The sequence below is a fragment of the Camelus dromedarius genome, chromosome 15 (genome assembly GCF_036321535.1).
Source record: "Camelus dromedarius isolate mCamDro1 chromosome 15, mCamDro1.pat, whole genome shotgun sequence".
In the NCBI taxonomy this organism is placed as follows: domain Eukaryota; kingdom Metazoa; phylum Chordata; class Mammalia; order Artiodactyla; family Camelidae; genus Camelus; species Camelus dromedarius.
In genome coordinates this window covers 42,057,402-42,065,316 of record NC_087450.1, presented here as the reverse complement: position 1 = coordinate 42,065,316, position 7,915 = coordinate 42,057,402, and positions in this window count along the sequence as shown.

The window sequence follows — 7,915 nt, the reverse complement described above, 5'->3', positions numbered from 1 at the left end:
TGACAAACACAGCAGCGTACGGACGGTGAGTCAGAAGTGTCACCTCGCTTCTCTTCTAACAGGGAAGTAACAGTCACAGCACAAAGTGTGATCCCTGACTGGCTGAGAAGCACCCCGACACGAGGCAGCTCCTCAGCCGTTTAACAGCTGTGTGAGGAAGGCAAGCAGCAGTCACCACGCCTTTTGAGAAACCAGGAGGCTGAGGTTCAGAGGCCCGCTTACCCGCTGCACGGCCTGGCGATGGTGGAGCCGTCACTTACACGTGGCTCTGTCTCCCGACTACAGGATGCTCTCCCTGAGACCACTCTCTCTCCCGAGCCTCTGGAGCAGAGCTGGAGCCGTTTCCCCAGGCTGGGGGGCGAGCCAGTCTTCAGCCTCCTCTGCCTATTTATGTCCATGTCCTGGCTCATCAGTAACAAAAACTGGGACACTGACCCCTAAGCTGTATTTCACAAAGTCTGACTTGCCACAGCATCCAAGCAGAAACTCCATGAGAACACATCTTCAAAATCATCTTTAAAATGTGATCGGCATTGTATGTGCCTGGTCCCATTGCCTATTCACAATAGTGAAAATGTGGAACCGTCCAAATGTCCATTAATGGACGGATGGACAAACACATTTTTGTATATCCATACAATGGAAGAGTTTTCTGCCATTACAAAGAATTAAGTCCTGCTGTATGCTACAGTGTGGATGAACCTTGAAAACACACTAAGTGAAAGAAGCCAGACACAAAATGTCACATACTGTACGATTCCATGTATACATAGTATTTGGAAGAGATAAATCCATAGAGACAGAAGACAGTTGTTGGTTACCAGGGGCTGGAAGGAGTGGGGAATGGGGGAAACGGCTTAACGGGTACAGGGTTTTACTCTGAACGGTAGAAAAGTTTTGCAACTAGATAAAGGTGGTTTTCGCACAACAGCATGGGTCCTCTAAATGTCACTGAATTATTCACTCTAAAATTGTTCATTTTACACTATGTGAATTTTATCTCCATAAATCATATAAAAACTTTAGTTGATAAAATAATAAAAAAAAAAAAAAACTCATTTGAACAAAGCAGAACAAAAATATCATTGGGACTCATCCTTTCAATTCCGGTTGGCGTCCCTGGCTCCCTTCTCTTCCTTGGTTGTGTATTCACATTCACCTGCCGGCACAGGGCTTCCGTGCACCGCTTCCACTCACACTGCTCTCTCAGCAGTGCCCAGTGACACCCTAGTGACCAGAGGTGAAGGCTCAGCTGTGCGTTCAAAATCTTCCAGTCGCTACATCTAAATGGCCAGCATCCCCTCTACTTTACCCAGACTGTTGCCCTCAACTGTCATGGTCACCTCAGTAGCTATGCTCTTCCTGACCCCAGCCCTCCGAAGAGAGGCAGTCGTCAAGAGCCTTTATCCTCTGTAAAGGTGGGTGATGGCGGTGTTACAAACCACTGCTGCAATGGCTCCTAATAGCTTCCGTTCGTCTGAAACCTTAGATGCCCCAGCTCCCCCAGGTGTTTTACATTGGGGTGAGGCTGCTTCCCACCAAACTGAGACAGTTTTCCTGAGCTCCCTGTTTGTGGGGTGGGCTCTGGCGTTAAGCGCTCTGGTGACTATTTCTTGCCCTTTTTCCTTTGCATGAGATAAGGTGCAGCTTTCTCTCACTCTGCATGCCTACCACGATAACCTCTACTCTTCTTTGTTTTACATTTCCCCTTGACCTCTGCCTTGGTTGATATGTGGCATTTGGTATGTGTACGACTTATGGAGCCTGGACCTACTGGAGCCAAGATACCAGGACAATCACCATCTATCAAGAACCTTCCCATGGGGACAGCGCTGTGTGTTAACACACTGAGAGGTCCCAAGAAGAAGATAAAATGAGATCTCTGAGAACAAACATCTTTGACTTGTGACTTGTGGGCAAAGTTCCCTGGACAGGCTGTCTTCCCCTCTCATGGCTGTGGAAGGATGTAGCTTGATCAGAGGATGGGAGGGGCTGGATGGAGACAGTTGTCAAATGTCGCCATGGGGGTCCCAGGTTATTTGTTTGAGGTTTTAGCTGGTTGAATGGCTGTTTGTTTCCTCCTGATTTCTATGACACACCTTTGAGCAAGGCCACGAGTTGAACAAAGCCCATGGTCAACAGGAGTCAATGAGCACTGAGATTCTGAGAGCCAAGATGCAGAGACATGGCCAACAAAAGATAAAAGGGTGTTCTGGTAACACTTTACATATGCTATTTTATTTAATATTTATAATAATTGTAGCTGGAGAGAAAAGTAACTCTCTCCCCATTATAGATGAGGAAACAGTCCCAGAAGGTTTAGCCAGATCGCCCAAGCCACATCACTAGGACACGTGGAGTGCGGGCTGAGTTCCAGTCTCACTTTTCCTCCACTCCGGTATCAGTTTCCTGTCTTCTCTCTTTTCTTACTTATTCCTTGGGGCTTTTCTCTCTCAGAATTAGCTGGCCTGAGATTAGCTCTCCCACTTCTTGTGGGAGACTCCTACAGTGCACACGAGCTGCGTTACTCACTTGAACGTTGACTTCAGAATCCTCTAATATACTCTAGTCTAACCGAGTCTCCTGACATATTACTTCTGGTTTCAAGCATGCTTATTTTGTATCCTCGATAAAAGCACAGACTTCTTGAGAGAGGACAACTGCTCTGCTCCCCTCTCCCCAGCTCCACCTAGAAAAATGCTGACTAAGCAGGAAGTGACCACCATGTCCTGGAATCTGTGAATTTAATTGGTCCTTAAAGATTGTTCTCACCCAGGACTAGACCACTGCAGAAACTCAAGAATCACATGAACAAATGAAGAAGGAGATGTATTGTTTCACCTGACTTCACTACCTCTGGTTCTTTTTGCACTTAAATAGCAATCTCTACATTCTTCTAAGAGGATAGAGAGTTAATTCCATTCCTTGCAGGGTTTTGGCTCTCAGAGTTCCAGAGTTGACAGTTGACAGTCCCTCCTGAAACTCATTTAGGGGACGCACTAGCTCTGCTTTTAAAAGCACTGCAGGTTCACAGTCCCTCATCCTAAACTCTTATAACCGGGTGTGTTTCAAACTCCAGATTTTAGGAAGGTGACCTGGTGCACATTCACTGTATCATGAAACAACCCCAGCAGGGTCCAGAGCAGCACCTCGTTACTATTTTTAAATATAGCTGCCTGCCGCTTCAGGAGAGGTTTTGCTTCCAAATGAGTTTTGACACCAACCATACAATTTTCAGAACTTGTTGACCAGAATTGTAGATAACAAAACGTGGACCCCTAATAGACGACAATTATTGGGTGCTTATTATAGGCTAGACTCTGCTAAATGCCTACTGTGAGTCACCTCATATAATCCACCAATGGCACTGGTTCTCATTTTACTTCCGTTTCACGGGTGAGGAAACTGACGCTAAAAGAGGTTAGCACCTTGCTCAAGATCACACCCAGAGTGAGCATCGGAGCAGGACCCTAGGGTAGCTATAGGCATCCTCTTCTTCCCCCATTTCTGTGGTCCCCTCTGGGGGCACCTAGGATGGTGGGCCCAGGAGAGGCAAGTGACTCCCATGGGACCACTGGGCTATAGGCCTGGGCAGAGTTCACCCTCAGACGTGAAGGGGAAGAGCCCCAGGTCTTGAAAGCAAGAGTCAAGAGGAAATCAGCCACCTTTCTGAACTAACTGAAGGGCTAAACCTCAGCCTTGACTGTGAGTGGGACAAGCGCGACCTGGGCATCACCGGGCCTGGAGGGTCCGCAGACTGTGCTGTGGTTAACAGCAGGGGCTCTGGGGTCAGACCATGGGGGTCCAAGCCTGTAACTAGCTGGGGGATGCTGGGCAAACTTCTTTCCTTGCCCAGTTTCAGTTCCCTCTTCTGTAAGATAAGGTTTCCTGATGCTTTAGCCCAAGGCTGTTTTGGAGATTAAATGTGACAATCCATGTAAACACAATGCCTGAAGCAGAGGAGGCCCTCGATATTAGCTGTGGGTAAAAGCCTGGGACGGAAGGGAACAGGATGGTAGACTGAGATCATCAAAGAAGAGAGGAATCGATTGTCTGAACTTTTCAGTGTTCGAGTGCCCAGTCTGAATCCTTTCGCTGCTATAACACCCTCGTTTCAGTCCTTCTCTGCTCAGCCACACTAGACTGATGGTTTGAGGAGGTAAGGGCAAGGCTGTGGGGCTGAGGGAAGTCATGTGTGTCCAGAACAGGCCATGTGGAGATGGTGCGGCCTTTTCACCCTGGCCTGGTGGTAGGTGAGGGTTATGGTGCCTGGTCCCGACAAAGACCTTGGACTTGACCTGCAGTCTCTCAACAGCTCAGAGACAAATGGATAGGTCACTACTCCTGTCAGTTCCTGCTACACAAACGCCCTGGGAAATGGCCTTGGTCGCCCACGGTTTCCCTCCGGTACCCCTGAGAATAACTGAAACGATGGTGGGCCTTACCGACAAACAGTTTGCCCTTCCCCCCACCAAACACGGCAGAAACGGCCCCCTGGGGCAGCAGGGACAGCCACCCATTCCATTGGCCCTGAGGCAGCCAAGATTTGCCCGGGGGAACGCTAACAGGACCAAACTTCCCTGAGGTCTTCCAGGGCCAACACTGGAGTCACCCCAGGCCTGGGGCCACATTCTATAAGACACTCCCGGAAACTCTGCAGCTCAAAAGCCTTCCTCTGACCCACAAACTCATGGCCAGACATAGGCACCCAACGAGGGGCAACAGAAAACAAAATTCCAGGAAGATGGAGCATTTGACCATTCACCATCGTGAGTCCCTGGTCACCACTGAGTCCTCAGGGAAGAATGGTGTTCGGCAAACAGTTGGTGCTTAACAAATGTTTGTTGAGTGAGTAAAGAAAAGCACACGCACCTTTTGGACACTGCAGTCGGTGTACGGCTCAGCCTCCCCTGAGGGGTGTCTCTGCCTTGTCCTCCCGGTCCTGGCTCAGGCATGTCTGGCCAGCGCTGGGGGCACATCTGACCACAAAGGCCCACACCGGAGGCAAGAGGCACCCACGCCAGAGGAATCGGCCGGATTGGCTGGGCTGAATCGCTGTCAGCTGTGGCCTGTCAACCCCTACTTAAAGCTCACAATGTCTACTCTCGCTCCACAGGCAGACCTGCCATTAGGAGGTTTCCAGACCAACACTCAGCTGCTCTGAAGAGCAGTAATTAAATCAGCAGAGCGCGATGTCCGCCTTCTGTTCCTTCCCCACCTGTCTGCCAACAGGATTACTGGGTGAAAGATCTTGGTTCTGCCCAGATGGGCGAGGACTCTACAGAAAAATCCAGAAGGCCTGGGGCTGGTGGGGAGGGAGGTGGTGGCCAGTCACATGCAGGCCAGCTTCTGAGACCCACACAGCAACTCACTGACACTGACACTGGGGGGCTGCCATGTGGCCCGGGGGAGCTGTGGTGGGCTGGAATGAAAGCAGCTCACAGAGTCAGTCATAGGCTATAGATTCCGGCCAGGAGTCATGGCTCCTTCCCGAGGATTTATAAGGTGCTCCTAGGTGTCAGGGCTGTACCGGCGTCTCTCTCTCTCAGCTCCCTTCTTAAGTGGCCCAGAGGTTAGCAATTTCCCCAGGCGTGCCCACCAGAAATACTTCCAGACTGGGCAGAGGCAGAGGTGGGTGACAGTCCAGATTAGACGCCAGGGCTGTAAGAGGCTCTGCTACTGGGTTCCCCTCCTTTCCTCACACAGCTCAGTGACCCGCCCTGGACAGTGTCCTGGGTTTGGTGCCGTGGGCTCGGAAAAGCAGAAAGGAGAAGCCTCTAGGCTCCCAGGGGCTGTGGGAGTGGAGGTCAACATGTCACTTTCCTCTCTCAGGACCCCACGGCCTTCCGCAAATACGGCCTGGAATTCCCCAAAGTCCCAGCTGATTGTCCAGGAAAAAGAAAAAAATAACCACAGAGCCCCCACTGAGCCCTGCCCTGCTCCAGGTCCCATAAACACGGGGTGATAAAAATACCTGGAGCCCTTGAAAGGATGCCTTCTGCACCATAGCTGAGGGTGAGGCCCCAGGCTCTGAGACAGGCAGGAGCTGCCCTGAAAAGAGAAAGCGGAGGCTGCGACCACCTCCAGCCGGGCCTGGGGGCCTCTGCCCTGAGAGGTTCTGGTGAGGAAAGCCGGAAGTAGAAGCATCTCTGGAGCCTGGGAGCCAGGACACTCACCTGGGAGGCCCTGGAAGCAAATGATGTAGGAGGCCTGCCAAGTCTTACTGAGAGAGAAACCCAACTAAGGTCGGTCATGGTTTTTCTTTGTAGCTGAAAGGTCTAATGAAATAACAAGCAGAAAAACCTGTTATCATCAAGTGGCTTTTCTGAAGGTGAGCCTCCACCCAGGGTCGGGAAAGAGCTCCTTTGAATGATAAGCTGCTGCTGCACCAGACACAGCGAGTTTTTGTCACGAGCTAGAAAGTAAGAAGTCACGGTCCCGGCAGGGGTGCCTGACGGGACGGCAGGAGGCGGTCGGGCTGTTACCCAGTGGGGGCAGGGAGCAGTGATGACACCAGGGAGTTCGCCAGGCCGTCCCTTGGTGCTCTGGCTCAGTCTTGACAGCACATGGGAAATGAAGCAGACATGGGCTCAGAATAGCACTGAAGAGGCTCCAACTCCTCAGGGATGCGGGTCTATCTGGGTCTCACCACCAGGGATGCTGTTGAGACCAATAGGAGGGCGGACTGAGGATGAGGGCGACTGGGATGGAGAGTCAGGAGGGAGACCAGCCGAGGTCTGTCTCATTTCCTCTTGTAAGCTTCCCCCAGGAAGAGAGACCTCCAGAATTCTAGACAAGCTGCTTCCAGAACTGACGGGAAGACATGGGTCCAAGTGGCACAGAAGACGGACCGTTGAAGACGCTGTGACGAGCAGCTGAGATGCCCCTTCAGGGATAAGGGACTGATTCCCTCTGCTGCTGAAGTGCTGCCAGCTGAGAACCCCCTTCAGCACTGCCTTCAGAGTAGAGAGCTGCCCTACTTCAAACCACACCCTCTTCCCAGGGCATCCTGCATGGACACTAACCACAACTCAAGGCGACTCTGGAGGCCCACCCCAGCTTCCAAGCTCCCCACAGGGTTGGTTGAGGCCTCTGTTGCCTCTGCACTGCACCCCAACTCCCCCCGACTTCCCCCTCCCTCCAATCCTGCTTCCTCCTTCCCTCCCTTCCGAGACATCCTCGTAAACCTGTGCTGCCCTCCGGTCCCGCCTCCGCCTGGCGTACTGGCATGGAGTTAAGCACCCCCATGTGTTTGCTAAAATAAATACATCTCCTGAAGTTTGTTCACTGTGTATGCATTACCTGCTAAAAATTTAAATAATATTACTAGAGCAGGTGGAAATGATCTCCTTCCCCCGCCCCCCTACACACACACACAAACCTCCTGGAGAAGCCCTGGAGTCACCTCCAGGAGACCTCTGGACTTCTGAAAACCAATAGTGTAGGTCATCACTTGAGGCAGAAGGGAGGCTGGGGCAGGGCACTGGTTCAGGGCTAGGGTGCCCGAGTTTGAGCTGCGCTTCTATCCCTGCAGCTGGGTGAGCTTAAGTGTCAGCCCCCTCCTCTCCTGGCCCCTCACCTGTCTCAACTGCCCCGCCTCCTCCCTGGGTTGTGTTGGAGAGCAAGTGAGATCTTCAAATATTATATCTGGAAGGGCATTTAAAACCACAAAGGGCTATGCAGAAACAGAGAACATCCTTTAGCAGATGGTCAATGAACTGTGTTCACTCACTGTATTCCTGGCTAATTCTGGACACTCATCCGCCCCCGCCTGGGGTTGGATAAACAAGACAGCAGTATGATCTGCCCTAAATACATCCACTGTCTTTCTCTTCTGGTTCACGTTGGAAGACTCAAATAAGATAACAAATGTGAGAGTGCTTCAGACATCATACTAGTGTGTTTAGGTGTGATA